The 6,543-nt window shown below is 40.4% G+C and overlaps 1 protein-coding gene across 1 annotated transcript in view; it reads right to left on the reverse strand.

The window, feature by feature from the left end:
* The window catches only part of LOC145410386 (uncharacterized), a 2,239-nt gene extending 1,339 nt beyond the window's left edge, over window positions 1-900 (reverse strand). Inside the window, exons 1-2 of the mRNA XM_080280539.1 lie at window positions 817-900; window positions 1-23 (exon numbers count right to left, since the gene is read on the reverse strand). The exon at window positions 1-23 is cut by the window's left edge and continues 139 nt beyond it. The gene's annotated coding sequence lies outside the window, so the exon portion shown is untranslated. The remainder of the gene's footprint in view (window positions 24-816) is intronic.
* Between the last annotated feature and the right edge of the window lie 5,643 nt (window positions 901-6,543).

Genomic DNA, 6,543 nt, shown 5'->3' on the forward strand with positions numbered 1-6,543 from the left:
AATTTGGGGATTGATCACATTACCTGAAAGTAGACAGATAGATGAATAGATGGATGGATGGATGGATGGATAGACAGATAAATGAGTGGATGAAAATGTTGCAAGCATATAGATAGATGGGTAGATAGATGAATAGATGGATAGATAGATACATAATAGATAGTTAGATACATTAGTAAATAAATATTATATAAATCCTTCCAATGTCGTCATACTCTGCAAAAATAATGTGCAAAAGGATATTAACCAGCCATATCCAAAAACAAATAAGAAAATAAAATAAATGAATAAATAAAAATAAAAATTCACCTTTGACTCATCTAACTCGCCTGACTCATCTCTCTATTCACCTGACTTACACTTACCACTGACTCATGACACCTCTTGACTCACCTGGCCAGTCATTAACTCACCTGACTCACCTCTAACCCACCTCTCATATCTCTTACTCACCTGACTCACCTTTGACTCACCTGACCGATCATTAACTCACCTGACTCATCTCTAACCCACCTCTCACACCTCTGACTCACCTGACCGATCATTAACTCACCTGACTCATCTCAAACCCACCTTTCTTACCTCTGACTCACCTGACCGATCATTAACTCACCTGACTCATCTCAAACCCACCTTTCTTACCTCTGACTCACCTGACCGATCATTAACTCACCTGACTCATCTCAAACCCACCTTTCCTACCTCTGACTCACCTGACCAATCATTAACTGACCCGACTCATATCTGACCCACTTTTTTTTACCTCTTACACACCTGACTCCCCACTGACTCACCCATGACTCAACCGTGACTCACTTGTGACTGTGTATTCGCGGTTGAAGTACTCGTTCTGAAAAGGTCCCTGTCCTGATTCTTGACATGACCCACTTGTAGGGATGTGGTCTGGGAGGGGGAAGGAAATATTGGTGAAAAAATGATGATGATGATGATGATGATGATGATGAAGATGGTAATGATGATTGTGGCAATAATAATAATAATAATAATGATAGTAATAATAATGATGGTGATGATGATGATGATGATGATAATGCTGAGAAAAAAAAGATAATAATAATAATACAGTACCGGTTATAATAATAATAATAATGATGATAATAATAATAATAATAATAATAATAACTAGAATGGCACTCAGTAGAGCGCATACCTCCGCCAAGGCCCACCAGCCCCCCTATAAAAACATATTTAAATCCGCTAGATCCGGAATTTTTATATGGATCCCCGCCAGATTGTACACATTCGTAGATACCAACATCCTTAATATGCCTGATTTTTTTCATCAAGATCCATGGAATATTCACTGAAAAAGTTACGAAAATGTCGAAAAACGCCCTATCTTGCAATATTACAGAGTGAAAAAAAATTCTTGGATCCGCACCTTTATCCGGATCCGCACCAAAAATTAATGAAGTATATTCTGGGCCAAGGCCCATTCTTCTAGCAAGTTTCGTAGAAATCCGTCTGGTAGTTTTTGTGTAATCTTGCTCACAAAGCAACCAACCAACCAGCAAACAAACGGACAGGGGTGAAAACATAACCTCCTTGGCAGAGGTAATAATAATAAGAATAACAATAGTACCACTACCACCACCATAACCTCAGCCCTTCCACATTTCATTCAGCCACAGCTACCACAACCACAACTACCACCCTACCACTCACCTCTTCCGTGCCGCACCTGCTTCTCCTGCCCGCCCACCATCAGGGGTAACAGCAGGAGACAGCAGGCAGGCAGCAGAGACAGAGTTTTGACCCTCCTCATCTCTGTCCTCTCTCGGTGCGGTGGAAAGAGATCTGAAATAATGAGAGGTTTAGGTGTGTGTGTGTGTGTGTGTGTGTGTGTGTGTGTGTGTGTGTGTGTGTGTGTGTGTGTGTGTGTGTGTGTGCATTTTTATAGGACCAAAGATGAAATGGGGTGGAGAGGAGGGGGTGACTGGGAGAAAAGGCAGCCAGATAGTTTAAGACAGGGTGACGTGGAGGCGATTTATGTGTGGGCAGTCTCTTGAGATTGTGGCGTCTGGCGATAGATAGATATATAAACAGACTATAACCCCTCACCTAGCACATCCCCACTTATCTTTACTATCCTGTTATCTATCCACTATCCTTTTATCTCACTTTGCCCTGTGCATCAAAAGCTCTATCCACATCCTGCTTCCGCTTATCCAATCAATCCATCTCTTGCTCATCCTTCCTATCCACTTAGCCAGTCCATCTCTGCCTATCCTTCCTATCCCCTTCTCTTTTCTATCCATTCTTCTTATCTGTTTATCTGTCCTGCATCAGGTCATTGCCTTATCTCTCCTACGTGCTATCATATTTTCGTGTCATGTACCTTATCAACATCTGCTTGCATTCTCATTCGATTGCCTTTGATGTGTGTGTGTGCGTGTGTGTGTGTGTGAGAGAGAGAGAGAGAGAGAGAGAGAGAGAGAGAGAGAAGAGCTTGTGAGTGAAAAATTAAACTCCCAAAGACAAGTAAAAACAGAAAAATTTACCACTTCATCCACGACATAAAACCATCTTCATTAAGCATTTTCGTGTTGATTACCACTTTAGCGAGAATTAACAGAGATCATAATAATCAGATGCAATTAATAAATGTATTAATATTTTTCTTCGTCCACCATTATCGGAGTAAATGATGGGGTCTGATAATTGATGGCCATATAATTATTTTTTATTTTGGTGTTTAGCGGTGAAGTGAAAATTGACTTATTGTTTTATAGTGTTCAGTTAAATTGTCGTTCTTGTTTTTCCTGTTTTTTCGTCTTGTTGAAATATCGATGGAGTTGTGTTTTTTTGGTGACTGCTGTTTATCCAGACGTTTTTTTCTTTTTTTCTTTCTTTAATCGAGGTGTTTATGTACAGAAGTGAATATTGTCTTATTGTTTTATTCATTTCTTTTCCCTTCGTCTTTTTCTTCGTGTAATATCAAAGCAGCTCCTTCAGTTTTCTTTTTCTTTTCTTTTACTTGCACCATTCTCCCTTTTTCTTTCTCTCTCTCTCTCTCTCTCTCTCTTTTTGCTTGCTCTCAGTGTTTCTTCAAAGTATTTAAGATAAAGAGAAAATTATGTTAGTGATTTACCGTATTCATTTAGTCTGCTGTTCCTAAGTGATTAAAGAGGATAGGTTGCTTGGATGTGTGTGGAAAAAGGGGGTGTTTGTTGCCCATTGCGGTCTACTCTCTCTCTCTCTCTCTCTCTCTCTCTCTCTCTCTCTCTCTCTCTCTCTCTCTCTCTCTCTCTCTCTCTCTCTCTCACACACACACACACACACACACACACACACACACACACACACACACACACACACACACACACACACACACACACACACACACACACACACACACACTTTCTCTTCCTAAAGCCCACTCGAATCAGATAACGCAATCATAATCACTTTAACTCAAGGCACAACCTTTTCACCCCAACGATGCATTTCATTTATTTACTCCTATGAGCAGACGATTTCCCTCAGCTCTGGGGAGGGGGGTTGAGCAGGAGGGATTAGATGCAGCCTAAAAAATCCCCCTCCCCTTCAGATTTACGGATTTACGTGAGAGGTGAAGGAAATCGTCTGTGGTTGAAAGAATAAAGTGAAGAAAATGTTTGATGGGACTGAAAGGGTTGGATTGTGTGTATTTGTGTGTGTGTGTGTGTGTGTGTGTGTGTGTGTGTGTGTGTGTGTGTGTGTGATAACCACTTCAGATAACGTATTTATTATCATCTTCTTGCAACCCCCAAACAATTTTATTTAGCATAGATATATATATATATATTTTTTTTTTGGAGGTAAAATAAGGAATTGATTAACCTTAACTACAAGAGGTGTTCCCTAATCCAAAGAAAATTAGATGGTGTTAAAGTAAGAAAAAAAAGAAAGAAAATGAGAGTAAAAATTGAAATAGAGAGAAGAATAATACGTCATTGATTTGTAGGGATTAGAAAGTGAGCTGTTTTTATTATTATTATTATTATTATTATTATTATTATTATTATTATTACCCTGAATTTTAAGCCTATTCTGAGATGCTTTGAATTAGCCACATTAATTTGTCTTTTGTTTTGCTTTTATTTTTTCTTCGTCTTTCCAAAGTATCAGTCTCTTGTTTCGACTCCTTCCTCTGTCTCACCTTTTCTTAATTCCTCCTGTCTTCCTCCTTTCTCTGCCTGTTTTTCTTCTTGAGAGCTGTGTGTCCTCTCTCATTTCATCCTGTCATTTCTTCCTTTCTTTCTTCCATTTTTGTTCCTTCTTTTCCTTGTCCTCCTTTCTTCTGTGTTTCTTCACCTTTATTCCTCTTGGTTTTAATTGAATTATGTTCCTTCGCAACACTGTGTAATTCTCTCTGTCTCTGTCTGTCTGTCTGTCTCTCTCTCTCTCCTCTCTCTCTCTCTCTCTCTCTCTCTCCTCTCTCTCTCTTTCTTTCTTTCTTCTCACCTTTTTTTTTATTTTCTCCTTAACTCATCTCCTTGGTAATTAAGTAACAGTTTTTCTTTCCTTTCTTCTTGTTTCTCTTTTTTTTTTTCGCTATTTCTTCTGCTCACTACATAAATTCTTTGTATCCCTGCATCTCTTTGTAATAATATAACTGCTCTAGATTTCTTTGTAACACTGCAATTGTTTTTTTTTTCTTCTTCTCTTTGTATTTTCTTTTTCTCGTCTGTTTCGTATTGTTTTGGTGGTGTTAGTCTTTTCTGCGTCGCCTGTTTCTCTTGTCTTTCCTCTTCTCTTTCCGTTTTCTGTAACTTTCTTTATATCTTTAATTTTCTTCTTTGTCGGATTTGCTTTTATCTTCCTCCTCCTCCTCCTCCTCCTTCTTCTTCCATGTTCTTTATCACTTTTGTTTTTGCGTTTTTAGTCTCCTCGTCTTATTTAACAGCTTCCTCTTTCCTTTTCTTCGTGAACCTCGTCTCCTTCTTCTGCTCCTTGGTTTTTGATGTTACCTCTACTTCTTCTGTCCTCGTCTTCTTCTTCTGTCTTCCTCTTCTTCTGTCTTCGTCTTCTTCTTCTCCTCCTCCTTCGTTTTTACTCTTTCTTCTGCTTCTTCTTCTGTCTTCGTCTTCTTCTTCTTCTTCTGTCTTCGTCTTCTTCTTCTTCTTCTGTCTTCGTCTTCTTCTTCTTCTGTCTTCGTCTTCTTCTTCTCCTCCTTCGTCTGTGTTTGATGTGCTTCTTCCTCGTGTCTTCCTCCTCCCTCCTCCCCAGTTCACCTCCCACCTCTCACGCTAACAATACAGAACTGACGTCTCTCAACCTTACCTCCTTACTTATCACTGGTCACTATCTCATTATCTCTCTCTCTCTCTCTCTCTCTCTCTCTCTCTCTCTCTCTCTCTCTCTCTCTCTCTCTCTCTCTCTCACACACACACACACACACACACACACACAAAACCCTATTGCCTCCATATCACCACCCTTAACGACACCTTTTGATCACCTCAATAAAAGCACAAATTACCCAATCTTCCCCAGACCAATCAAGCCCAAACTCATCCCACGTAGACTGTAACCTTTCGCCCACGTACCTGCAAAATACCATCAAGATCCGAACGAAATTAAGTTACGAAAAAGCGCGACGAAAAAATACGGAAATTGCATCTGATCCATATAGAGGCCTTGTCCTTTTTACGATGAGGGCTTATCAGTGGGGGTGAGATAAGAGAGTCGGTGGAGATAACAAGATTGTGGTGTATTATATCTTTCGGGAAGGCGTGGGCGTTCAAAGAGAAGGGGATGGAGAGAGATAGGAGTACAAAGGAAGGGATGAAGGAAAGGAAAGAGGAGAAGGGTGAGGGACAGAAGGAGGGGAGAAGGATAGTAGAGGAGTACAAATGAAGGGATGAAGTAGAGGAAGGAGGAGAGGGGTGAGGGACAGAAGGAGGGGAGAATGAGAATAGAGGAGTACAAAGGAAGGGATGAGGGAGGGGTAGGAGGAAATTGATGAGGGACAGAAGGAGGGGAGAAGGATAGTAGAGGAGTACAAAGGAAAGTAAGGAGCCAAGGGAAGAAGGAGTGAACAAAGGAATATAAAGAATGATGGGATGAAGGAAACGTAAGGAGAGGAGAGGGCGTGGGGAAGAGAGCAAAGGAAGGGGTGAAGGAATTTGAGTAGGGGTGGGAAGGAAGATGTTAGAGGAGTATAAAGGAAGGTGTGAGGGGGGGGGGAATATTAGGGAAGGAGAGCTGAGTGCAGAGGAAAAGGTGAAGGAATTTGAGGATGGGGTGGGAAGGAAGGGGAGGGGAGATGAATATAAGAAGGGGTGAAGGAGGATATATCAGGGGAGGGGTAGGCCTGGGGTGAAGGTAGGATCCAGAAACAAGGAAACGAATAAAAAAAACATAAGCAGCACACCCTGTGAAATGGGCCACACTATCAGTCACATGCCATTCAAGTCACCGGAATCCTGGCCTTACTTAACAAGCATAATCAATTGTACATGTTTTCTATATATATTTCTTTATAGGTGTGACTTATATACACCTGCTGGATATAATATGAAGAAGCAGATTAATAAA

The sequence above is a fragment of the Coenobita brevimanus genome, chromosome 85, assembly GCF_032717465.1.
Source record: "Coenobita brevimanus isolate Jiangsu-jjx chromosome 85, ASM3271746v2, whole genome shotgun sequence".
Taxonomy (NCBI): domain Eukaryota; kingdom Metazoa; phylum Arthropoda; class Malacostraca; order Decapoda; family Coenobitidae; genus Coenobita; species Coenobita brevimanus.